We start from the raw sequence: 5,994 nt of genomic DNA on the forward strand, positions 1-5,994 counted from the left end.
TTTAGCTCAAGTCTTGGCAGTGGACCTTGGTAGCCTAGAGCCTTAAAATGTTCTGTGTCTGATGTGAGTGAGAGTCACCCCAAATCAACATGTCAACACCATTTTGGCGGCCTAATCTCACCCGATCCCATGAAAGATTACTATGACAGCCAATGGGAGTAATCTGCTAATCTGGCCACCCTCCCAGAACCAGAGCCTGGCTGCAGAACCCCGGAACAACCAGTTTATAACTTGTCTTTTCACCTTTTAAGGTGTTTTTGTGAAACAAAAGATTTTGATTTAAAAAATTCAAATTTATCAATTTTTTAGTAGTGGATGCACTTTGAGTCTTATTTTAGAAAATTTTCCCTAACCCAAGGTCTAAAAAGTATAGAACATTTCCACGATTGTAGAAAATTCTATTGCACAGGCCTAGTTACCCTAATAATTGGTACCCTGTGCTAAAGACAAAATAAGCTGAAACAGGTTAAATTCTATAGTGGGATCAGATTCTTGGTGATACTATTAGTTTGTGGCCTATAGAGAAGGAGCTTAGGACCTGATAGTGTTGCTGCTGGCGATAGTTGACTTGCTTTTTAGGTCTTGCTGGTTAGTCTAGGCTGAGATCACAGTAGTTCTTACATAACAACCACTTATATAATCATTTTTTTCCTGCTGACTGAAATTATATCAAAATGTTTGTCACTATTTACTGCCTTTTACAGGTATGGTTATTTTTCAAATATACTGTGATCACTACAGTAATTTTAAACTCCATTTAAATTCCACAATTCTCACTAGAGAGATTTGACATGCAAGGCAGTCTTCTCAACAGAGATATTTTACTAAAGTGCAACCAAAATTATCTGAGTCCAAGGACCTCTACTGTGGGATCCTCTTGCTGCCACTAGTTTTTAAACCAAAAGCAAAGAAAACAACATCCCTCAATCTCAATTTACCACTCTATGCAACAAAAGACTTCTTTTCCTCTATTTGTCACATTAGAAACTTGTGAAAGACTAAATTAGGGTGAAATTTTAAAGACTTTCAGAAATATATATATATATATATATATATATATATATATATATATATATATATAATATATATATATGAATCCCATTTCCTTCCCCAAATCTGGAAAGCATAACAAATTTGTTTGTAGGTGTTTGCTTCATAGTTTAATTTTTTGAGTGTTGAGGAAAGGTCCTATGGAAAATTATACTACTTTTACAATGCAATATCCTTCATTTGGAATAAGTCAGATTACCTTTTTGTGTGAACCAAGAGCACTTAGAAGATGGAGTGTGTCCTTTAAGGAAGAAAATTTTGCATACTTTATTACTTATTTGGAGACTGGAGGGCATCCTTACCTGATACTATTTGGGTTAATAGTTACACTTTCCAGTTCAGCCACTGGGAGGGCAATGTATCCTTTGATTTTCTAGGAGTTGTGAGTAATACTTAGTTTCTATCGTCTCCCTCAGTTTCTCTATTGTTTCTCTGATAAACCGTATAGGATGGTTTAGGAGATTAATTGCTTCTCACCTAAATAGCCAGCTTTCTGGGGGAAGCTTTGGCTTTTATATGAACATTTTCCTACCAGTTACTGGCAGCGGGTGAACTTCTCCACTCTACTCTTATGACTGCTTCATTGTGGGGGTCATTAGGTTCATGGAGGAAGTAGAAAAATACTAAAGATTAAGTTTTCACAGTTTAAAAATTACAAATAATATAGATTATTTAGGGGCTAAATCGGCATTCTGTTCAATATCTTTTCCTTCCTCTCTCTTGTTCACTTAGAAGCACTTCCAGTCTTCTATTATCAGGGGCCACACAGGCAGAGTGCTGGAGTAGAAAATACACTGACTCAGAATCATGGTGTGTGACTCTGAGCACATCGTGTAACCTTTATGGGTCTTTTTTTCGAGTAAACCTTCACTATCACATTAGATAACGGAATGGAAAGTCCCTTGAAGAGGGTTCTAAGCTTAATGTATTGCCCCTTCCTAGCTTCTTTGGCTCAAACGTTTGGTGGGGCAGTTATACATTCTGGCTAAATGAGGTATTTGAATACTTTATTAACATATCAAAGCTCCACTTCCCCTTTCCTCCTATTTCAAAACCAAATTAAACTAAAACCTTTTCATTTGCTATACTGTTTGTGGAGAATTTTAACATCAGTTATCTAATTTGATTTACTCAACGTACCTATTTTACAGATGCGAACCCATTGAAAACCCTTTGAAGTCGTGGCTCCTAGACTAGAAATGAAGCCTACCTCCAGTCTAATGTTCTTTTTAGTATGTTGCCGTTTTTTTTGAAATCTCTCTTTTTCTTGTTACCGGGTAAATTTTTGAGCTGGCTAAACTACAAATATGTCTGGCTTTCAATCTTCTAGGCCACTCCTCTTCTACTCCCTCCGCCCTCAGTCCCCTCCCTCTCACTTCTTAAAGCGCTGCACTTTGCTGCGACCGCCATATTTCTTCTTTCCCCGGGGTAGAAACTTGCTCGTATTGGATCTCTTTGCCTGTGTGGTTCTTTCTGGAACATTTTCCAGCCCCCAACCATGCCTTATGGCGTATTTCTTTTAAAAAATTCACCAAAACTTCATAAAATATTTTTAAAAATCTGAAATTTCTCCTAGTATTTTCTTGACACCTCGCTATTTTACAGATATTTGGGATTTTTTAGGCAGTTTTCCATTTTAAAGGAATTTTTCTTTGGAGTGATTTTTGATTGACTCCTCTGTTTTTTTGTGGTTTAGTTTTCTTTTTCTCCCCCTTTTCTATATTTTGCCCATCGGGGCTGTGGATACCTGGTTTTAATATTGTTATTTTTTTGCCCATCGGGGCTGCGGATACCTGCTTTTATTTTTTTTTCCCTTAGCCCATCGGGGCCTCGGATACCTGCTGTGTACCCTCTCTCTCCCCAGCCCTCTGGCCCAACGGGGCAATGGATACCTGCCTTTTTTTTTTTTAATTTATTTTTTGGCCCATCGGGGCCACGGATACCTGCTTTGATTTTTTTTTTCCTTCCCATCGGGGCCACGGATACCTGCTTTAATTTTTTTTTTCCTTGCCCATCGGGGCCGCGGATACCTGCTTAGATTTTTTTTTTTTTTTCATCGCCCATCGGGGCTTTTTATGGATGGAAAAGTGTTGGGTTTTGTGGTTCGTTGTACTATCTGGAATGTCTACAAAATGTTGCTGCTAATCGTTTGGTGTTGTGTGAGTGGACCTACGGCTTTGGCTGGGAGATGACTTTGCAGTTAGGCTAGGGGGTTGGTTACGCTGGGGAGGAAAGATGGCGGCCACTTTAGAATTGCCGCCCAGCTTGGCTGAGGGCTAGTTGTTTGTGCTAAGTATAAACCAGGAAGGTAAGATGAATAGTGGGACAGGCAGAGGAAATGATATGCATTGCATGAGTTAAGTGTTTTGAATGAGCTGATTTGGGTCATGTTAGGAGTTTTGCATGAATTGTGGTATCATGGTGGAAAAACAGGATCATCCTGTGTCACATTACAAAAGACTAATCGAAAATGAGAGGGCGAGGACCTAGGCGCAGGGTTCAAAATGGCGACTTTGACTTTGCAGTATTGCTTAGCATGGCTCTCTGCTTTGTTAGAGTGTTCAAAATGGCGGATCCATTTTGCCGCAGTGTTCCAGTGGCGGGAAGCCACATCATGGGTGTCTTTGTTCTAGTGTGCAGCATGGCGGTGGAAATATTCTGTTACATAGTAAAAGATGGCGGCTTAAGTACTTGCCGCAGTCTAAAACATGGCGGGCCTTTGTCTTTGCCGTGTGCATTTCCTGACAGGTTTTGCTGCAGGGACAATATGGCTGACCTTGTCATGTGGTTATCATGGCAGTTTGTCACGTGGACGTCATGGCAGGGGTTAGCGACTGTTACATTCTTGGCGGGCTTTGCACCAGGAGGGCCTGCCGCATTGTTAAAGATGGCGGGCTTTGCCGCGGAAAAAGTGAAAGGAGGGATTGGCAGTGTTGGATTGCCGCATGACCCACCCAATCAGAAAGGATGGTGGAATTGGTCGCAGCCAGTTAGTGGAGGATGGAATTAGACCGAGTTAGCACAGCACCTCGCTACCGTCTCTATTCAGCCAGTCAGGACGGGCCACGTTTGTACTACTCCCAGTGGGTGGTACCAAGGTCTTTCCAAGGACATTTGGCCTTTCCACCTCCCTCCCCTTTCACTTGCTCCCTCCCCTCCAGCATTGCCACTTGCAGTGCAGGATATTAGGTTGTTCGGGCTGAACTTCACGCCATTCCTCTGCATTGGTGCCGTGGCCTAAGGCTAGTGTACTACCCGCCCCCGCCAACCCCGCCTCTGCTCTTCTGCACTTTGGCCAGGGGCAGTGCTCCATGCCTGCCAAGTGTGAAAATGGCGGTGAGTCGTGGCAAGGACCAGAATGGATCGCAGATGATCGTTGGCCAACAGGTGGCAGAAGAGGAATCCCTGCCTTCCTCAAGAGGAACACCAACCCCGTGGCTAATGCTGGGGTCGGATTTTGATTTCTATTTGTTTCTTGGATATCAGTCATACATAGTTTGATTATGTGGTTTGCTAGTGTTCGATTTAAACCTTAAGGGACTACTATGGAAATGTATTTAGGGGCTTTATTTGTAGACTTCATTTCAGTTACATTTAATTGGTTTACATGTTTGGGTTCCTTTAAAATTCCTTAAAGTTTTCAGTTTCTTTTTCTACAAATTACTTAAACTTTTATTGTCTTTAGATATTCAAAGTAAAATAATAAGCCATTTTAAATTTTTTACTATTTTTTACTTTGGGGCTGACTTAATAAACTACTTCCCTTTGGATTTTTGAAGAGTCTTATAGCACAGAAGTAGTTAATTTAAAATTTAACGTTATGACTGAATGTAAAAAGGAATATTTGAAGGTCCACTCCGGTCCAGGCCTTGCTTTGTTCCCACCCTTAATGCTGCACTAATTGACTAATGACCCACCTATATGCAGGAAACTTGAATTGCTGTGGGCTTGCTTCTTCTATTCGAACTTATTATATTGGAGTATTATTGCTCATAATTTCAATTTTCTGTGTTTCCTTGACTCCACAGCCTCTAGCTCCACCCCAGCCCTGTTCCCAGCAACCCCCTTTCTGGCCCCAGCCCCGGCCCCAGCCCTGGCCCCAGCCCCAGCCCCTGCCCCTGCCCCAGCCCCTGTCCCTGCCCCTGCCCCAACCCCAGCCCCAGCCCCAGCCCCAGCCCCAGCCCCGCCCCAGCCCCAGCCCCAGCCTCAGTCCTGTTTCTCCCTAAAGCCCATGAAATTTGCATTGATTCAATGCTAAAAATAAGTTGTCCGTGGCTCACCCAGTAGACTGGGATACCCTGTCTGCCTCTAGCATTGCAGATCTTGAATGCTGACTACCCGAGTCACTGTTTTCAATTAATGTACAGAATCCCTTTTGTCCATTGTCCCATGTTAGAACAAAGAATCCACACACCCTTTGCATTAATATTAGGAAATGTTAATTAATTGAGAGCTTTCATAAGTCTAGTTACTCAATCTTCTCAATCCCCTGTCCTTAAGGAAGGAGAAACCATTCCTCTGTCATTGCTGCAGTAGTCACAATCCCAGTTTTCTGGACAGTGCATATATACTGTGCTGACCACCTAAACTCTTTCACTGAGTGAAATTCTAATTGTTCATAATCCTGCCCATTGGATTAGATCCCAGTCAAAAACCCTTTTGTATTGAGCAGGGGGCACAGAAAACCCAGATTTTTTGTTCCACAGTTAATGTGCTCAGTCCCAATTGTCATAGCCTTGTCCATTAAACAAAGGCATCCTACCAATTTTGCTCTGCTTTTCGGGAGTCCTGCTGTTCTTGGACAATTAAAGTACCAAACTGTACATCATCTTCCCCATTAATCAATGACCCTCCATCCCATTCGCATTGCTATTAGGCAGTGCTGACTACCTGAGACCATCTTCTTTGAATTATTAATGAGATAATAATTAAGCCTATTAACAG

This window comes from Mesoplodon bidens (genome assembly GCF_964165515.1).
Source record: "Mesoplodon bidens genome assembly, chromosome: X".
In the NCBI taxonomy this organism is placed as follows: domain Eukaryota; kingdom Metazoa; phylum Chordata; class Mammalia; order Artiodactyla; family Ziphiidae; genus Mesoplodon; species Mesoplodon bidens.